Consider the following 21,987-nt stretch of genomic DNA (forward strand, 5'->3'; position numbering starts at 1 on the left):
GTGAAGCTGTCTCCAGCCTCTGCAGCATGAGTCAATTCCCAGCCCGGCAGGGAGCTACCCACATGGCACAGCAGACTCTCCTGCCTTGCCCGCTGCTCCCCTCAGCAGTGTATTTCAGTAGATCTGCCTGCTTTGTTTCCCCCTCTGTCTCTGGTGAATTCTCTCACCCCCCTGCACCTCTGGCCTGTACCCAGTTCTTGTATGCATAAAAATTAAATCTTAAAAAAAAAAAGAAAGAAAATAGCTCACGTCAGGGGATTGTAGAATGTGCCTATTGATGGAATTTGAAGCAGGTCATTAATACATAGGAGACTTGGGAGTTTCTCAAGGTAGAGCTTTAGACCCAAGTGCTTAGGAATAGTGTTTATACCAAAGCACGTTCACTTGTGTCTGTCATCTGCTCAGCTGTGAGTTTCTTTCTATTCATTCAACAAATATTTAATAGGAAAGCTATTGGATGCCAAACAAAATATTAGGCTCAAGGGACACAGTGGTAAGTAATGACCTACAAGAAGTCTTGACATTAAACAAAACTTTGCACAAATAATTAAGCATGTCATAGAGCAGTGAAGACCAAGCAGAGCATACTAGAGACCAAGTAACAGGGCAAGGGGGGAGCCTTGATCCAGATCACAGTATTCTAGAACAGAGATTCACTTGCAATAAGTGCTCAGTAATAAGAGCATTTAATTCAACCTGAATTAAATGGAACTAAACAGTGAAGCTCCCAGATGTTTATAGGAGAGCCAGTAGTTCTCTCTTACAGACAGTTCTAAAAGCAACTGGGGTGATAATCAAAATCAGATTCTAAATCACATTCTAATATCCTTCTAAAGATATTCCCAAAAAAATAGAGTGACTGTTTGAAGTGTATACTCTGCAGTAGGAAGAAGCATCTGTCTGATGTCAGTGTAACACTGAGGGGAGTAACAGGTACACCAGCAGCAGGCGCAGGACCTAGGAGCATAGTAGGGCTGGGCCTTAGTATATGTCCACTAAGTATATCCTGGTAGCCCATAAGAGCCTCTCCCAAAACATAGAAATTCATGTTGATGATTAATTATTTGGGTGGGTTTAAGTCAGATGGGAATAAATGTAGTAAGTTCAGTTCTGTCTCAGATGTCGTTTCTTATATGCAATGGCATATGTGATAGTGTTTGTGCAAAATAAAGCTAGTTATATCCCTCTATCCCAGGGCATTCCTTTGATCTTCAAATTTGGACTTCCAGCTGCCTCTGCCCATTTCCATGTGCTAACCTCATTAGCATGTCCCAAACTGTCCCAAGTTTCCACCCAGTGAGTTTTTACTCAGCTTTCCCCACTGTGACCAGATTCAATACTTAGCTGTTCTTCCCTATCCCTCATCGCTTATGTCTGTTCTACTGGCTAGTCCAAGCCACTGTCTTGGATCTGTGTTATTCTTTCCTTCTACTTTGCCTCCATTTCAGTCACCTTGACCTCTCACCTTGACCTTGCTCCTGGACCTTTGCAGCCGCACCCAAGCAATCTCTCTGTTTTCCCTCCTGGACTCCCCAGTGACTCACTTCACAACCTTCAAGATGGTCTTTTCAAAGCACCAATCCATTTACATCACTCTCTGCTCAAAGGCCTCTGACTTCTCCCTACATTTGAAAGAAAATCTAGACTTTCCAAGGCCTCTGTGCTCTAATAGAATTGGGCTCCTGCCTCATGATCTCTGATCTCTCTGGCCTGGTAGTGTCTACTCCCTCCCTGCATTCACCTGACGTCAGCCAGAGACCTCCCTTCCGTTCTTTCAACCACCAGGCTCACACCTGCCTCTGCAGGGCTTCTGCACCTTTAAGAAGAGCTGCACTCTCTCCTGGGATGGGCTAGGGCAAGGCGTGGGAGAATCCATCCCAAGGCACCCATGCTCTCCCTGAACATGATTCTATTGCTCATGAGGAAAACTATTCAGGGGCAAGTCATTAAACTGAGGTGATTCTCATCAGCCTCCCCTGGGCCAGACTGAGAAGCAGAGAGAGTGATATTTTCTCTTCAGAATTCCTGGATATTTTAATCTATTTTTTTCTACTTCATCGTTATCTGCACCACCTAAATTATTTTTTCAATCTTTGTGTCCCTTTTTTGATATAAGCTTTACTTTGAAGTGCCACACATACATCTAGAAAACCATGCAAATCATATCTATAGAAATGGATGAATTTTCACCCCTGGACACACATTTGTAACCAGCACCCAGACAGATAACTAAGGGTGAATTAATCAGCTTCACACGTTTCTATTATGCGTGCCAAGTACTGTGCTCGGCTAGAGGGAGTTAGAATAAAGTGAAATAAAGGTGATAAAAGCTACTTTGTAAAGCTATTGTAAAGATTGAATTTGGTGTCATATAGTGCCATGGCCCTTGACCCCAGTAGACACTCCATTAATACTACTTCTCTTCCCCTCCTTCCACCCCCAGCAGCAGGTGTGACCAGGAGGAATACTGTCCACAGAGCCTGGGGGTGAGCCCTGGGGTACCCTAAACCTTTTGTGTAACTGACCTTCCCATTTGTCTCTTGGGAATTCCATCTGGGATTGCCTTGCTGGAGTCCAGTCTGGTGTGGGGTCCCCACACCACCACCTTGATACCCCACATTGTCCCTTGCTGTTTGCCCATTGTCAGTCTGGATCTTTGGCAAAAGACTTCAGGTGGATACAACATGCTTTTCAAAAGCTCAGAAACACATGTGTCGGGCCTCCCCTGGTGGCGCAGCGGTTGAGCGCTGGGCTGTGAAGCTGCCCACAGCCTTTGCAGCACCGCAGCACTGGTTCCATCCCCAGCTGCCAGCGAGGGTCCCACAAGGCATGCAGACCTCTCCTGCTGTGCCTGCTGCTCCCCTCAGCAGTGTACTTTGTCAGTCTGCCTGTTCTGTTCCCCGCTCTGGCTCTGGTGAATTCTCTTACCCCCCCCCTCCATGCTTCTGACTGTAACCAGTGCTTGTATAAATAAATAAATCAATCTTTAAAAACACACACACACACACACATGTTGGGTCCTTTGCCTAATAAGGCCAGGTACTCTTCAGTGAGGGAATGAAATTTTTAAGCTCAGTTTCCTCATTTGTCAATGAACTTTTTTGTATCATCGTCACAGACTTGTGAGGACAGAAACAATGCATGTATGAGTTGAACTGGGAAAGGACCTAATGAATGGCCATCCTGCTTTAGGTGAAATTTAACAAAGGTAGGCTTTGGGATGATAACCAGTGTAGAAACATGGGGTTTGAATCCCTTTTCTGTTATTTACCAGCTGTGAGGTCTTGCACTCTTAGCCTCTCTTGAAGGGTTGTTGTAAAGATAAATGAGATGACCTATGTATGTAGTAAGAGTTTAATAAATGCTGTGTCATCATTATTTTAGACGCCCATGAAGTCCCAGTCTACCAACACCCTTAGACACCAGCTTGTGTGTGTGGGGTGGGGGGCAGGGGTTGATGAGCCACCTCTGCCCTCTGATCAGGTCCCCATACCTGGCCTGTAATACCTCCCTCCACATCTTCTCATTGCTGACTTCCCAGGCTTTTTGGCAGCCTGGCTTGACTGAGTTATGACAGTCAGAGTTGCCAGTGACAAATACAGGTCCTGACACATCATGGAGAAAGGGTGCATTGTTTGTCTCACTCCCACCAATGCTTTGAATTTTGAGGGGGAAGAAAGTAGAGGACTGGGTTGTGAATGATAATAATGCAAAGCCCCAGAAACTAATGAGATAATGGGTGAACACATTTCCATCCAAATGAACTGGGGTCATGTTCCTGAGAAGCAACAACAAAGAGGAATAGCCAGTTGAACAAGCTCAAAGTGGAAATCCAGCAAACAGGCTGAATAAATCAATGTCCAGTTGAGTCTTATTTGTGGCAATTACTTCTCTGAGCCTCCAGTCCCCAGTGTCCTATGTGTGGGCTACAGATGCTCATTTAGCAGACCCAAGTTTGACATCTAAATGTTTTCCTTCCCACGTTAAAATTGGGTATCTGCTTTGCCATTCATATATGTCATTAGTGGTTTTATCAAAATCTTTCCATTCAAAGAATAGGAGTAAAAAGAGACCCAGAGATGAGGGCGAAAAAACAACTACCCTAAGAATCAGGACGTTTGGCCTGTAGTCCTGACTTTGTTCTTCAGAAGCTGTGCAACCAAGGGCAGGACACGCTTTCATATGTCTGAGTCAAAATAAACACAGATTTCATTATGTCTCTCCGAGGGTAAAGTGTTTCCTGTTCCTCACACTGTAACAAAAGGCATCTTGGGGTATCCCCAGGACAGGGGTAGTCAGTGAGAGAAAGAATGAGGGCATCTACAAGCTAAATGTACTCTGGGCACTTCACTTGTATTACTTTATTTAAACCTAATGTCAATTCCATGAGGTATTAGTATGATTCTCCCAGATTGGTATAAGGGAAACTGAGGTACAGAGAATTTTAGTACCTTGCCCAAATTCACAGAGCTAGGAGATGGCAAATCCCTGACTCCAGAATCTGTGTTCTCTCAGAGGGGAGGACTGTGGACTTCAGATGACCTCAGAAAATGCTTCTTTGACCTGAGACACATGCTCTTGAGAAAGGTGAAGATAGGAGTATTGAGAACTGAGGCTGTTGAGGTTTTCTCTGCTTCTCAGCTGCCCTGCCAGCAGCCACTACTGGGAATGCCCGGTGAGTCTAAAGTGGTTTTATATTTACATATCTTTGTGAAGAAGCTCTGAGATACATTGCCCATTAAGCATTTAGAAGTCTTAGGAGCACTAAATGCCTGAGGTTCCAATTTCATCTTCCTCAATTGCTCCCAACCCACCCCAAATTTTCTACCAGGAAACCCATGGACTTTAACAGCCCAATCAGAACTATGCTGTGCTTAAGTTGCAATCATAGTGGGGTGTAATGGCAGGAGGACATGGAACAGGTTTTCTATGATCTGAGCGGATGGGGTAAAGGAGGAGTGAGTCCTGGAACCCTCAGTGGCTTTGCAGGCTTTTATTGGGATTTACCAGGTACAAGGCAGGCAGGGGTGCTGGGGGCCGGGAGGCTGGCAGACCTCCCAGCCCCCAGCAAGTCTTCACTCTTTCTGGGCTCTCCGGCATTCTCTCGCGTTCTCTCTGCTTCTGCTTGCATTTCCATGACGCCACCCTTATAAGTCCAGTCTTAACCCAGGTGAATCCCATCTACATATGTCCACACTATATTCCGGGTGCCCACCATCAGGCATGTATTTGGGACCACAGGGTTCCGTCATCTATCCTAATGGCGGGAGGGCAGAAAAGCCTGATATTTTTTACATTACCCTACAATCCACCCCCTCAGGATTTTCTGCCAGACAGTCTATACAAGTCATACACGTTTCTCTTGGCAGTATGAACACTGCAGCCATGGCCCACAAAAGCAAATAGTATACATCACAATAGAACAACAAAATAAAACAGAACGCAAATAAGTCCAGGCAGGGCACCAACCTAGGGCAAAAGACGATTACTGGCACCAGCAGATGATCCACCATTTCTGCCGCCGAAGGCTCTGCTCAAAGGAGGGGGGTAACTGCTCACGGCATCTGCCATCACACACCAAAAACCATCAGGCTTCCTAGCCTTCTCTGGCTGTAGTCTCGGCCACAAGCCACACACCACATCCACCCCGAGGATGCACTCACTCTGGGATTGGCCAACCCTCAGGGTTTCTGCCTGCGGTCGCTCCAACACTCGGCTTTCATAGCCACCAGTGTGACACGCAGACCCCTGCACTCAGGCCAACCCACTGCACAAGCGCATGGGTCGGGGATCCGTGGATACAAGCTCCACATGCGGCCTCTCTTGGGTCCCCTCTTTGGCTGTGGGATCCACCACAAGCCACATTCCCCACCCGTCCCCCAAAGATGGGTTCCTCAGTTCCTCACCCTCACTTGACAATGAGCAGGGCATCACCCACAGGTGATTTTTAAGAGACTCACTGGCCTTCTTCAACATATTCAAGCTGCTTAACAGCTGCTTAGGGCTTCCAAATCTCAGCACCAGCTTTTTTGCCTTTCTAAATTGGCTTTTTTCCTCTGCCTAGCTGCTGGGCATACACAGGCTGCTTTTGGCCACTGAGGCCCACTGGCCACCCCCAGATTCCCATCTCCTGAGGTTTACAAATGATACCATGCACCCCCAGGGTCCCCAAAATTTAACAACCTGCCAATGTTCCTCCGCCTTCTGGCTGGATTGTCAGTCCAAGTCCATTAAGTCCCAAGTCCGTTGGCCTCTCCCTGCATCAGCACTGGCAAGCTCCAAATCGTGGTCCTTTCTTCCCCAATGATTCTGCCGCCTCAGGGGTTGTTGGCTGGTCCTCTTGGGCCATCTCCTCAAAGCAAGGTCTCGTCCTGTAGCTCCTGGACCTTGTCCACCTCCTGTGCTGCCATGGCACCTCCAGCGTTGTCACAGGTTTTTGGTCTGCTACTTCTCAGTCCCTCCAGAGGTCTTTGGAGGGCTCCATACCCGTCTGCATGGATCATGTTGCTGACTTACACCAATTGTAATGGCAGGAGGACACAGAGCAGGTTTTCTATGACCCGAGCAGACAGGGTAAAGGAGGAGTGAGTCTTGGAATCCTTGGTGGCTTTTCAGGCTTTTATTGGGATTTAGCAGGTACACGGCAGGCAGGGGTCCTGTGGGACCAGGAGGCTGGCAGACCTCCCAGCCCCCAGCAAGGCTTCACTCTTTCTGGGCTCTCAGATATTCTCTCTGCTTCTCTCGTGGTTCTTTTCTTTTTTTTTTTTTTTTTGGCGGGACCCTCGCTGGCGGCCGGGAACGAACCGGCGCTGCAGAGGCTGCGGGCAGCCTGGCAGCCCAGCGCTCAACTGCTGCGACACCAGGGGAGGCCTTCTCATGGTTCTTTTTCTCGCGGTTCTACTTCTGCTGGCGTTTCTGTGATGCTGCCCTTATAAGTCCAGTCTTAGCCCAGGTGAATCCCATCTACATGCCCACACCCTATTCCAGGTGCCCGCCATCAGGCATGCATTCAGGACCACAGGGTTCCACCATCTGTCCTAAAGGCGGGAGGGCAGAAAAGTCTGATACTTTTTACCTTACCCTATAGGGGAGTAAGAGGTCTAGGGTAATTCACCTCATTAGGGGCCAAGGAAAATTCATGGGGAAAATGAGTCTTTTTGATAGGAATTTGTTCTCCCTTTGTGTAAGAGGATTTCTCCAAAAAGGAGGCAATTCAAGTTACTTGAATACCTATCATGTGTCAGGAATTGTACACACACAATCATCTGTAATTCTCAAATCTCCCATCTGAAACCCTCAAGTCTCCCATCTGAAACCCTCAAATCTCCCATCTGAAATTCATTATCATTTCCTCCATTTTACCGACAAAAAAATGAATCTCAGAGAAGTTAAGTGACTTGCCCAAGATAACACCACCATAGAGCGAGAATTCAGAATGGGAACCCATTACACGGTTCTGTAACTCCCACTCTGTCATCCGCCACTCCTCGGGCAACCTCAGGGATTTCTCCCCTAACAGGTTTAGTCTGGATAGAGGCAATCTTTTGGTTTTCTCACTATCCTTCCTGAAAAAATGGAAATGAACCAGCTGCCTCACACAGGCAGTCTTTACTCCCTCCAGAGCGTCTTCATTTTAACACAGATGAGTCTCGTCTGGGCAAGAGTGGACCTGCATGAACTCACCTGGTCCCAGCTCAGTGGGACAGCTCAATTGTCAGTTTTCTCTCACATTAGCTACTTAATTGCAATTTCAAGAAGGGAAGGACGAGTGAATCCTATCCACCAGATGCTTCAGGCGTGAGGTTGCATCCCAAGTTTACTCATCATCTTTGGTACCTCCTGCCCACCCCACTTCCATTAGTAACCACAGTGTTTTTCTATACAGAAATCACTCTTGCTTTGGAGGGACACTTCACAGTGCTCCCTGCTCCCGCCCCCAATTTCTTCACCAGCAAATTAGAACTTTCTCTCTCAGCATCAGCAGAGGCAGGCAGGCATCTTATAAAAATGGTAATTAGTGCAGCTCACTAAAGACCTGGTGGGAAAGACACATCTCTTCTCTGAGCTAAGCCCTTAGCATTTGTTTGGAGCTCTCTTAAGGCACTTAGCACACAACCTTGTATGCCTTATTCCTTCATAAGTTCATTTGTCAGAAGTGTTTCTTAGCACAATGGAAGGAGCGCATGCCTTGACTTTAGACAAACCTCAGTTTGAATCCTGGGGTTCTCAGCTCTGCTAGTTGACTGAACTTTTGCCCTTGGACAATAGACTTCATTTTTCTGAGCCCTCGCTTGCTCATATCTATAACCAGGGAACCGATTTTACCCTCAAGATGTTGTGGTGGGGTGAATGAGATGTCAGTGAAGTGCATTATGTATAAGATAAAGCAAAATCGCATAACTCAGAGTTTTGATTATAGAATATAGAATCCAGATAGTCTGTGTCCGGGCAGAACTGTCTGCTGGAGGAAATGTTACTGATCAGGGACCTAGAGTTTCTGTCGCCTGAAGAGCATCCTATAAAATAAGTCAACTTCTCTTGTGTAGTTCCACAGGGCGAATTATGCTAGTGGATGAAAGTTCCAGAATGAGAGGTGTTAGTTGTATTTACACAATATTTTTATAATTATCAGAGATGTCTAATAAAGATAATATCGAGCAGCCAGTGCATGGCCCAGAGTTAGAAAATCCCATGTAGAATCTCAGCTTCACAGCTCTTTCCCTAAGAAACTAAATGATATCAAACAATTTGTTTAAACTCTCTGACCCTCAGTGTCCTGGTCTATAAATCAGGGCTAATAAATAGTAACTATTTCGTGAACTTTTGGCGAAGGTCAAATGGATAATGCATGTAAAGCCCAGTACCCAGCATAGAGTAAATATTCACGAAATGCTAATAAATGATTTGTGATGTTAATAATAATGGGTCTTCCGTGCTCATGAACTACCTATGTACCTATGGCACTGGAGTCAGCTGCAGGAGGTGACTTTGGTGGAAAGCACTTAATGGAGTTAAAATGCAGGAAACAGCCCTTCTCTCTCTCTCTCTCTTTTTTTTTTTTTTTTGTGGGACCCTCGCAGGTGGCCAGGGACCGAACCGCGCTGCAGAGGCTGCGGGCAGCCTCGCAGCCCAGTGCTCAACCATTCTGCCACCAGGGGAGGCCCACCCTTCTCTTTTGTGTCACAAATGAGAACTTTCCAAATTGGACTACTCACCTCTGTGGATTCTGTTCCATGCTAGGAGAGACGATGAGGCAGCAGAGAATACCTGGTCCCCTGTCAGGGAGACTTGGAGAGAAGACAGGGTGTGGGGGCGAGACGAGGAGATTCCCCGGCACCTCATCTGGAGCTCCCAGTGAGCTGGGGAGCTGAACAGCTATCCTGCTCTCTGTCAAGTGTGAAGGACACTGCCCAGAAATATGTACCATCAGTGGGTGGCAGATCAAACAGGTGGTTTAATCTGTGCCTCAGTTTCTTCATCTATAAAAAGACAGGATAATAGCTTCTAGGATATTGTTAATATTGAATGTGCTGATAGATGGGAAGCCCCAGGCAGAGTCGCTGCTACGTAGCTCCGTCAGTTATGTCCTTAACACCCTTTCTAGGCCTCCCCTGGTGGCACAGGCGGTTGAGTGCAGCGCTGTGAAGCTGTGTGCAGCCTCTGCAGTGCCGTTTCAATACCGGCCGGCTGGTAAGGGTCCCACATGGCGCGGCAGACCTCTCCTGTTGTGCCCGCTGCTCCCCTCAACAGTGTATTTCGTCAGTCTGCCTGTTCTGTTCCCAGCTCTGTCTCTAGTGAATCCTCTCACCCTCCCACACATCTGGCCTATACCCCAGTTCTTGTATAAATAAATAAATAAATAAATAAATAAATAAATAAATAATTTTTTTTTTTTTTTTTTTAACAAACCTTTCTGAAGACACTGCAGAACACTGACTGGCCATGCATCGTTTTATCATCTCCCTTATTTGACCAGTGGACAGTTCTGTCCAGGAAACTTTGACTCCTCTTTTCTCCAAAGTTCAACACATTCTTGCACAGCTAGTACTCATAGCCATTTTTTTCTCTCTTCCTTTTTGAGGACCTACTATAGGTAAGGAACCACATGGGAAACTGTCCATTTTTTTATCACTGAATTCTAGCAATCACTACCTCTCCATCTTTGGACACTATTAATTTCTATTAATAAGCTACTAATAACTAATATGTTAATAATAACTTATGAAGCACATATTATGTTCCAGGCACAGAGGTAAGTAGTAGAATACAGAGCTATCGCATAGTCTTCAGTTTCAAGGATTGCCACCTTGGGGCAGGAATTCAACTAGTAAACACAAAAATTGTAATATGGATGTCCTTATTTCCATTTTACAGAAACAAAAGCTTAGAGGTATAAAGATACTAAAGCAGGTTTACAATCCAATTTCTACTGTGCCTCCTTTAACCCTACCCTGAAAACCATCCTTTCCAAAGCCCCGTTATGGAACTATATGCTTTCCAATTTGGACAATTGCATTTGGGCAGAGAAGGAGGGGGAGGGAGCGGATATATAGAGTGCAGGGAAATGCAATTTAACTGACTTACAGACCCTTTTAAGCAACTGACCTTCATGCTTTTCACAGAACCTGTTGAGCTAATAGCATGTTGAGGTGCCCAACTTATTAACATGTAGTTGGAAAATGTGTTTCTCAAATGCAAAGTAAAAGCACCTTTCCTCCAACTCTAAGATCTCATTAAATGAGCTAATTCACCTACTGCTTAATTTGCTGGAAGCCCTATGAGTAATTAGGCTGCTGACATCTTCCAAAATTATATTCTTAATTGTTGCATTCTTTTGCATCACAATGAATTTGCCCAGCCTTCCTCCTAGAGTGCCTTCTTCCTCTCCCCTCCACAGCTCCATGGCAAAGAAAGGAGTGAGTTTTGCATTTAGCACACTTACCATCATGAACATAATTAGGGGGAAATATTAATTAGAAACACAAGACCACCCTAGAGATTGGCAGAATATTTGAAGCAATGGATTTGGTGGCTTTCTTTTTCTTTTCTCCTTTCTTTTCTAAAGCTTGTCCTGAGCCTTGAAATTCTGCAGCTGTTATTTTACCAGGGCAAGCTCCTATTTCTTGATATTGTTTGCTACAATTTATAAGTGCTTACTGGAGCGGTGCTGCCTTGCTTTGGCTTGTAACCCACAACACAATATTTCACTCTTGAGATGTTGCATCCATTTGTCATTGTGTGTGTGTGTGTGTGTGTGAGTGTGTGTGTGTACAAACATATTTTTATACCCTGGGAAAGAGCAGCATCTTCCTTCCATAAATGATACTATTTGGGGAAAAACAAACATTGAGCCATTTTCCCCAAGAACCAATGCAAACACATTTTGGACTCACTGTAGATAGACTAATTGCTTTGAATTTACTTTAGTACTTGACTGGGATTGTTATGAGGTGATTATGAAAGAATAAGGAGGCTTCTTCAAGGAAAATTGAGAAAAAGAAACCTTGGGAGACTTTCTGTTTCCAAGTTTCTTTGTGAGCAAGTGAGCCCCCACTTGACATGTGACATGTGACAGTGATGCCAGACCCCCAGAACAGTGGGGCTGGGGTCCTCCTTGGTGACTCTTATTTTGGAATGACAAGTTGAGCTGTGCCCCAGCTGTCCTGCCCTTTCATTGCCTGGCTACCTCCATTGCCCTTGCTTCCTGGCTGCTGGAGAGCTATTTAGCATTCATATTTGGACTTTCGGAGGTGGTTATGTGGCCAGATTATGTTTTCTTCTGCTCTTCCCAGCTAGCTCATTGGCCACCTGGGGTTCCCACCATTCAGTGCCCAGAATCTGTGCTTGGACTTCACCCCCTGAATCTTTCAGTGTGGCTTTAAATAAGGAGATTGCTCCTATGTTTGGGAAAAAGATCCTTTCTTGTTCTCACTCCATCACAAGTTTTCTGTGTGGGCTTGAACAAATCGTTTAAGCCCCCAAGGCTTCTGTTTTTATTTAACGTGTTAAAGGTCAGACTCCTTTTAGCCACAAATTGTAGTAAATATGTGCATCTTGGATGTCAGAAATCTAACTCAGAGAGAGTGAGCATTTTGAAGGCGTATCTGTCTGTGTTTTAGCTTCTGAAGAAGAAAGATCAATTACCTAGTTGAAGAACAGAATGGGCAAGAGGTTTCAGGGTACACTGCAGGAACAGGGATTTCTGTTCAAACAGTCCTAGCTGCAAGTCAGCTCCCCGACTTAAGAGCTCTGTACCCTCAGGTCCCTCCCCTTCTCTGAGCCTCCATTTCATTCCTACTTCAAGTATAGCTATGAAAATTGAATGAGAAAATATTGATGAAATTTACAAACACTGTGACTAGCATACACAAGACTCTCAAGAAAGGTCACATCCTATTCCACACCCATGCCATCCTCTGTGAATGGGGAGGTGCCAGAATTGAAGTCATAAAATTGAAATCATAAAAAAAACATGCAGTCATACAGAAACTAAAATCAGTAACCAGTAGCAGAAGGAAAAATAATGGGGAACCATCCGACTTACTGTAGAGAATTTTGTTTTCTGGAAGGCAGCTTAAGAAATAGAAGGGACATACCTTCTTCCTTGTGTGCAGCTAGACTTCTTAAATATATTGAAACCACAAAGAAAATACTAATACTCCTTACTAAAAATACTAACTACTGTTTATCAAGTCAGCCATTGGGTTTGTCGAGTGATATACAGATGAGCTCAAGTCCTGAGCAAAGCTTGGTGTTGCATTTTATGAGAACACAGACATCAAGTAAGAAATCTAAGTAAGAGCAGGGGATTGAGGGATTTGATTCCAAAGCCACCTTGGTTGTATTCACTACTCCTTTTCTTCCTCTGCCAAAAGTATGCTGAGATCCACAGCAATCATTTATCCATACTGGTGGCTCTGTTTTCTCTTTTGCTTAATATGGATGCTTTACCCCAAATGGGTTCTGGTCCAAATGGCTATTCACCTTTGCATTCCCAGTGTCTGGTGCATGGTGAACTCCCACTTAAATGCTGGATACATAAACAAACAAAGGATTAGTTGAACTCAATTAGATGTCAGAATAAACACACAACTCACCTGAGGAAACAAACTTTATGTCATGAAATAAAATTCCTTATTACATGCAAGAGCCCCCTGCTAGGCAGAGCACAGGCCACTATCCAGGACTCAGGGCCCAGACGTGAAGGCTGACTTCTATCACAGAAGGAAGTGGACTTTAACACCAATTAATTATTGGAGTTGGGTTTTGACATGAATGCCAGAGTTAGCTTCACAGAGGGACACTGAAGAAGCCTTCAGAGAACAGATGGTGGAACTTGAACGTCACTCTTCTCCACACTCAGATCTCAGAAACCCATAATGGCCAACATAATAGTAGCCAGTGGGCTTTCTTAGTGGCTCAGTATTCCTATCATCCAGGCCAATTGAGAGCTAATTCAAATGCACTATTTGGCACGCAGAGGCCAGGACAGGATAGGTTTCTAGGGCCACTTGTGTTCTTTCTAGCCATTTTGGGCATGTTGAAATAAAGCAGAAAGGCAAGTGAGGCAAGGGAAAGGAAAGTAGTCTTTACTGAACAGTCTTCTGTTCTAAACACCATCCTGGGCATCTTCAATAAAATGCAGTCCTTGTCAAAAACATATGGCATGTATTGTTTCCACTTCTAGATGAGGGCCATACTGCTTCTTCAATCAACAAACCTTACTTTCTCAGTATGGAATTCATGTCAGAAGCACATAGAAAGGAAGGAAAGTTATAATGTGCTTTTGCCATGTTTTTCAAGGTATCAGTGATACTTTTTGGGCAAGGGTGGATACACACAGACAAAAAATGAATAAAGCCAAGATACTCAAGAATCATAAACCCCTCCCTGCAGCTATGTAGGCTTATCACTAGCTATAACTATTGCTAACAAGAAATCTTCCAACCCTCTTCTGAGTTTTTAAATTTGTATTAGATAACTACAATTACTACTATATATACAATTTAGAATACCTCTTTTATTTTTTTTACTGATCCTTAATTTTTCCATATTATTAATTCAAATTATAAAATAATGCTTAATAACTACATAATATTCTAGCCAGTGGCTGTCTCTTTGGCTATCTCTTCTAATTTTTTTTTCCTTCTCCGCTTTCTCCTCATCCTTCTTCTTTGCTTACCTTTATTGAGAGTTTTCAATGTACTCTGAGTTAAATTCTTTCCTTGCAACATCTCATTTAATCCTTGTAGTTATTCTGCGAGGTAGGTTCTCATATTGCCCCTTTAGAGATGAATAACAAATATAATGATGAGGGAACTAATACACATGAAGGTAAAACAACTTTAAGAAGTTATGAGAGGATTTTGTTTTCTTTGATTCTACAAGAGAACTGAAGTTCTTAACCATTGTCATTTCCTTATTGTTAAGCATTTAAGCCGATTCCAATCTTTCCTTGTAATAGCCTTTGTGTATGGATGTGTACATATGTGCAGTTACTTTTGATTAGTTTCTTAAAAGAGATTTACAGAAAGGAGTGACTAAGTAAAAGATCATGAATGTTTTGCTGGCTGTTAATACTCACAAAACCAAATTGCTTTCCACAAGTTCTATTCACCAAAATTTCTGGCAGCCACATAGGAGAGTGCCCCTTTCATCACATAGTTGTCAGAAATGAGGAAAGAAACAAGGAAGCACATGACCTTAAATGCATATGACTGGCAGTTTCAGACATGTATGAGAATTCAGGAACTCTGTAATTATAGCTCTTTGGGTGTCTCGGGAAAGAGAGAGAGGAGTTACATGGAATGAAAGCAAGAAAAAGTGAGAGAAGCAGACCAAATATTTGGGCTTGAAATTCAAGTCCCCCATTTACTTATGCTAACTCTAAGATTTGAGTCTCCCTATCTGTTCATTTATTTTATTTATTCCAATCACTGAGGGAAGAGGGCTGGTGGCTATTAGGAAAGGCTTTCGAATAAGGGTGATGCATCAGCTTGGACTTAGATAGTGGGGTAACATTTCAGTCAGTAAGGATGTATAGATTAAAGTAGAGGTGATGCCTTATTTATGGCCTAAAGTTCATGGCTTGTTCTGAGGACAATGGGAGCAATGAATATTGATAGCATGGGGCAGTGGTGGAAGTTGAGTTTGGTATGGCACACTTGAGCAGGACCTTGAGAAGATTTAATGTTATTACAAGGAGTTTTGACTTTTATTATAGATAAAGAGATTCCATGAAAGTTTCTCCCACTCTTGCCTTTAGGAAATGACTTCATCAGATTTGTATTTTTAGGAGACAACTTGAAGTAAATAGGAAACTAGAAAACAAGACTAGACAGACAGGCTCATTAATAAGGTCAAAGTATTCTAGACAAGATGCTTTGTGGAGGTTAGGGACCATTCTTCCCTGGCACTAAAGTAGAAACGATAAGTCAGTCAGAGGACCTGAATACATTTGATCAGGACAGAGATCAACCAAGGTGACCTGGATATCACTCTATAATTTATTTTAATGAATATGACAATAATGACAACTGCTATTTCTGGAACCATGCTGTTAGATGGTCTACTGGGCTGGAGAGGGAGTTTTGCACCAGGAGATAATGACTAACTGGGGTCTAGGTTACTGGTGTAGAAAGGGAGGGAGATACAAGCTTTGTAAACTACTCTAAAGAATGTGGGCCTTAGCTTTAAAACAGTAGGAAGCCAAGGAAGAGTTTGAAGCAAGTGTCTGATAAAATCCTGTAAAGAGTTACAAATTCCATCTCTGCTGATTGTGTGAGGAAAGGGAAAACTATCATACAATTTTTAAATTATCAGTGTCCAAGAACATTTTCAGGGATTTAGTGATGTTAGGAAATCAGAGACAGCTGATTTGGGGTAATCCAGATTACCTGAAAAAGGCCTACACCTAAACAGTGCGAGTGGGAATGGAGAGAAGGTGATAACTCAAGAGTGATGATATACTTGATAGGACTTAGTGTCAAATGCATGTGAAGAGGGAAGGAAAGAGACACAGGGACAGCACCCACTTTCTATCTTATCTTACTGGACTCCACAGACTGCTTATTTCCCTGCTTGGTTGGGAAACTTTATCTCTATAGCGAAAGTATAGCTGATGTTGGGCCAGGAGAAAGAAACCAATTGTTTTCTTTTCCTGTGCAGAGAAAGCTTAAAGTGTCACTTAGTGATATGCACAAGTAATAAAAATCTAGATTCCCCCCTTCCTCCTCTCTTCCCCGCTTAAGGAGAAAAATTATTTTACTCATAACTTTGATGAGCTTGATGAATGTTCAGATCTCATCCCAAGCACGCAACCACCCAGGCACTGGGGAAATTATTAATATTTTACTGGTGGACTTGGTTGAGCAAACACAATAAAAACAGACTCGGTGTCATTGCATGCTGGAAAAGCAGATGGCAGTCGGAAGCAAAGCTGTATCCGGCCATTTGAAATTTCAAATTATATCAATTTGAAGCTTTGCTTGGGCCCCAGGCAAGATTTCCCCTGAAGAAGGAGACAGGGGAGGTGAACTCTTTATTCCTGTGCTGGTTTGGCAATGGCTGCTGAATAGTACACTGCTTTCTATGATTCTGTGTTACCTGAGAGCTGGACGGGAGATGGCCTACTTCCGTCCCTAGTTCTAGAGAACAATACAAGGAAATGAAAACCTAGAATCATCCTTAGGTCTCTCGAATTTCATCAACTACATGGTATGAGGCCTCTAGTCTCAGACTGCAAAGGTATCCTTTTAGATCTGGGGACTGGTGCTCTTGGACTTGGCCTTGCCAATAAGTGGCACTAACATGCCCAGGTCAGGAAGTCAATGAACCATATTCAACTAGAGCAAAAAGTCCTTGCCATTGACAGTACTGCAGTTTGTAGATCTTCATAGACGGTCATTAGCAGATAAGAATAAAATGGCAATTGTCTTTGTAGTCCTTAAGCTTGTCAAAAGCACGTTTGTGGTTTTGTAAACCAGTTAGTTGGCTTCTATTCCTTTTGTCCCTTTATTTCCTTTCTCTGGAAGTCAGTAGTATGAAGTTATCTAGATCGGTGGCTCTTGGGCCACATATTGTATCATCTGGAAGACTTCATAACAATACATTTCATCAGGCACCACCTTGGGAGATTCAGTGTCATGAGTCTGGGGTTTTATTCTCAGCTCTATTCTTAGGGACCAGCACAGTTCTTGAAACATGATAAAGAGTAAGACGTAGATGTTTAATAAACAAGCAAATTGAGTAATGGGCAAGGTCCCTGTGCAAGTCTCTGGAGTTTTCTGGGGAGAATCTTTTCCTTTGCTTCTTTCACGTGACAGTGGCTTCTGGCATTCCTTAGATCGTGACCATATCACTCCAATTTTCAAGGCCAACATCTTCAAATCTTTCTCTGCTCTGTCTGTGTTCACAACAGCTTCTATACTCTATGTGTGTGAATGTGTTTGTGTGTGTGTATGTGTGTGTGTGAGAGAGAGAGAGAGAGAGTGAGTGAGAGAGAGACAGGTGGACAGAGAAACGGAGAGAGAGACACAGAGAGAGATTCCTCAGTTTCTACATTGAAGGCCCATATGCATAATCCAGAATCTCAAAATGCATAACTTAATCACATTGACAAAGACCCTTTTTCCAAATAAAGGCAATGTTTACAGGTTCCAGGCATTAGGGCCTGTGCACACTGGGGTGTATATCATACAGAGAAACCTGCAGATTATAGCTCAGTGTGTGTGTGTGTGTGTGTGTGTGTGTGTGTGTGTACTCAGATCACATGTACACATGGCTTTCTAGGGCTACATGTGAATATGTGGGCTTCTTTGTGTACTATGTATCTCTCCTTTCCTACACCAGGAAACTGTGCATTAGATCCTGAGGCCACCCAGGAGGATCCTCCTGTTTTTATTATATAACTGACTATACTTACTATACTTACTTATATCCTTTGGGGGATCTATTTTAATTTTGAAAATGCTTTAGAACTGTTTCCAAACATCTAAGCTCATGAAGGCCCCCCAACCCATCACAATGAGAATGTTTAATGCGCTTAGTGTCCATTGGCTGAGAACTATACATAGACAAAAAGCTAATATGTGTTTGCCTATACTTTTGAATAAACATATACTAAATCCCAATGTCATCTAACCACATGTAAGATACTACCATCTGGGTGTGCATGCATTGTTTTTCAGCTGATGGGTAATGTTGGTAATATATGTGTATACACACACACACACACATTTCCATGACCTTTAAAATATTTCTAATAATTCCTGGGAAAATTGTAGCCCACAATTTGAGAGATATTATTGTAGAAATGTGATTCATAAGTCAATGTCCCATATAGGTTACTGAGACTTGATGAACACTCTAGTATGACCAGCAGATGTGCCTAGACTGGCTAACCGAGTATGATGACTGCATAATTAACATATAATGAGTTTGGTGGGACCTGCACTCTCCTATGAGAGAGTCCCACCACTCATAATTTTACTAGATATTACACCAAGATATAATAATACTCGACATGGTAGATATTATAGCAGAAATAAAATTCACAGACTGGTGTCCCATACACCTGACTGAAACATAATAAATACACCCAATTTGACCAGCAGCTCTGTTGGGATTGGATAGCAGATTATTATTACTGCATAATTAAAATATAATGCCTTGGGATGGACTTGCATTCTCCTATGGGAGAATTTTACTAAACCTCCCAGCTCCACCTTTTTATAACTTACTTGACCCTTGAAGACATTTGGTTTGTAACCCCTGGTATAAAATTATTATATACCTTTGACAGAATGCAACTGTCTACAATTGATAATGTGCTTTGTTCTCTCCGACCCTGTTTCAGCTTCATAACCTCCCTTCTGCCACCACCAAATGTCATTCCTTTCCTAAAGATGAGTTAATTGATACTCAATAGTGCTAACAACTTGCCCAATGTCATTCAGCTGCTAAGTGGGATTGCTGGGACTGAAATCCTTTGACTTCCAGAAAGATGCTCTTTTCTTCACACTACACTATCTTCCTTGTAATTTACCTGAACTCTGGACAAGCTAGTTGTTACTGTCAGTGGCTAACCATCAAAATCAGATCTGAGGAAATAGGAGTAAACAGCTGACCTTCAACGAAAGCAAGGAAGGAAATCTCATTCCACTTCAATACACTCATAAGTAGGGTTAGGTAAAGTACAAGAAAATAGATAAGAGAGTTGGTAAACAATAGAAAAATTCTAATCACCTCAAGGGAAAAGCAAAGTTTTTTGAAGGCAGAGAACAAAAAGTAGAAAAAGCACAACTGAAGAATCCAGAAAGAGCCAAACCTTAATTTGCTTGTGCTACACAGAGCCACCTCTCACAGTACCTGCTCTGTTTGGTTTTGTTTTTCATCTGTAAACAGGGATGATCATATCAACTCACTTCCTTGGGTTGCCATTATCAGGATCAAACAGAATCACGGAGGAAAAAAGTGTTCTGAAAATAAAACAGTGAATGTGAACTCTATGGCCTGAAACCAAGAAAACTTTCAGATACCTTTATTTTCTCTCTGTGGGGAATTTATATCCAATCTATGCAGTCACTGAAGATTTTCTTATCTCTTATAGAAAATTGAGGGTTTCTTGGAAGACTCTGGGTCTCTGTGACAAACTTCAAGGACACAGATAATTTGAAAATTGTATAGTAGGTTTCCATCAAGACCATTGGGTCAGACATTGAATACATGCCACTTCCTGGTGGCTACAGTGTTGTAAATGTTTGGTTTATGCAGTTAAATTCTGGGAGGTTGGATTTGAAGCTGAGTGTTTTAGTCCATCGGAGCTGCTATAATGAACTACCATAGCTGGGTGACTTAAACAGCAAACATTTTTTTTCTTAGAGTCTGGAACTTGGGAAGTTCAATATTAAGATTCAGGCGGAGGACCCACTTCTGACTTCATAGATGTTTCATCTTGCTGTGTCCTCACATGTCCAAAGCAGTGGGAAAAGTCTCTTTGATCTCTTTGTGTGAGTACTAATTATATACATGAGAACTCTGCCCTCATGATCTAATCACCTCCCAAAAGTCCTATCTCCAAATGCCATCACAGTGGGATGAGACCTCAATATATGAATTTGGGGGTAGCAAACAGTGTATAGTAGTGACCATGGGCTTTGGATTTTAAGACTGTATTTCTTGTTCATGTTGAGTAAGCACCAGCTTTCTCTGATATCTACTGGGTCATTTACTAATTTTTGTTAAAATATTCTCCAAAGATCACCAGCAATGATAGGTCCCCTCAAGTGCCATAGATATCCTTTTCTCATGCTCTAGTTTCTAGGTGTGATTTTATGGCTTCAGAATATCTTAACAAGGAGCTCTGGGAAAATTAGTGAGGGACATGGTGGAATTTTCTGCATATTGCACAGGCTTATGGGTAATCCTATTAGCTGAATTCTGAAGGAGCGGGCCATGGGTGACTGTGATATTCTCTGCCCAAGTTTTTTTTTTTTAGATTTATTTATTTATACAAGAACTGGGGTACAGGCCAGATGCTCAGGAGGGTGAGAGTATTCACCAGAGCCAGAGTGGGGAACAGAACAGGCAGACTGAAGAAATATACTGCTGAGGGGGGAGCAGCAGGCGAGACAGGAGAGGTCTGCTGCGTCATGTGGGTCCCTCATTGGCCGGCTGGGCTCGGATCGAACCCGTGCTGCAGAGGCTGTGGACAGCTTCACAGCGCTGCACTCAACCACCTGCGCCACCAGGGGAGGCCCTCTCAGTCCAAGTTTTTTTTTTTTTTTTTTTTTTTTTTTTTTTAAGATTTATTTATTTATTTATACAAGCACGGGGTACAGTCAGAAGTGCGGGAGGGTGAGAGAATTCACCAGAGCCAGAGTGGGGAACAGAACAGGCAGACTGACAAAATACACTGCTGAGGGGAGCAGCGGGTGTGGCAGGAGAGGTCTGTCACGCCATGTGGGACCCTCCCAGGCGGCCGGGGATTGAACCGGTGCTGCAGAGGCTGCAGGCAGCTTCAGAGGCCAGCGCTCAACTGCTGCACCCCGGTGCTGCAGAGGCTGCAGGCAGCTTCAGAGGCCAGTGCTCAACTGCTGCACCACCAGGGGAGGCCCCCAAGTTTTTTGACTGCTTCTGAAGCAAAGCTCACTCCCCTCCAGTTGAAATCTATTTTTCTTTGTGCTCTTAGGATTTATTGACTATAACCCCTGAGCACAAAACTGATCTAAAATGGAAAGGTAGTAAATCACTATTTATCCAGAATCTAATCAGGCAGAAAGATTACTAGAAAGAGTCTTATTCTCAGAGGTTCTCTGTGATGATTGTTGATTTGAATACAATAACCCAATCAAGTAACATATTTTAACTACCTTGACATCTTATATGTTAAGAAACAGTTTCAAACCTATGTTAGGCTGAAGGTTCTTTTTTAGCTTAAGAAGTTTTGTGATACAAAGTTTTATTTAGTATCTATTAGACAAGAAAGGACATGATGACTAAAAACTGTAATGAATAGCACCATGCTATTTTTAAATAACTCAGAAATTAAGTAGATACAAACATTACACAAAGAAAAACACACACATTTGTAGAACTATACACATACCTTTGAAAAATACTAATTTATATATTGCTAGGATTTTTTTTCAATCTATAGACAATAGTTGATGGATATATGAGTTCTTGAACTTCTTGTAAAAAGTTCATGATTCTTCTGGGCTCTGTTGCTCACTGGTTGAGAAATACAGAATTCTTAAATTAGTTTTGCTAATTCTTTGACAGTGAATATCATATATAATGTGAATGATGACTAGATGACCAGATTATTTGGTTTATTCCCTAGTTATTCAGGATAGACTAGAATGATTAAAAACTTATGACATTTCTTTGTCTCTGATCAACCAAAAATTCAATGACACTTACCTAAGGAGTTGTAAGGGGCTTTAAATAGAAGGTCTTATGATGAAATGGGAGAATTCAGAAAGA

General features: G+C 42.9%; 1 protein-coding gene across 3 annotated transcripts in view; it reads left to right on the forward strand.

Moving 5' to 3' along the window:
- DAB1 (DAB adaptor protein 1) overlaps window positions 1-21,987 on the forward strand; it is a 1,108,601-nt gene that overhangs the window by 229,074 nt on the left and 857,540 nt on the right. The window contains exon 1 of one of the 3 annotated variants that reach the window (XM_054691845.1): window positions 4,627-4,675. The exons of the other annotated variants lie outside the window; for them this stretch is intronic. The gene's annotated coding sequence lies outside the window, so the exon portion shown is untranslated. Of the gene's footprint in view, window positions 1-4,626; window positions 4,676-21,987 lie in introns of those variants that run through there. 3 annotated transcript variants of the gene reach the window in all.

This window comes from Talpa occidentalis, unplaced genomic scaffold (assembly GCF_014898055.3).
Source record: "Talpa occidentalis isolate TD23 unplaced genomic scaffold, MPIMG_talOcc4v2.1 talOcc4.9, whole genome shotgun sequence".
Taxonomy (NCBI): domain Eukaryota; kingdom Metazoa; phylum Chordata; class Mammalia; order Eulipotyphla; family Talpidae; genus Talpa; species Talpa occidentalis.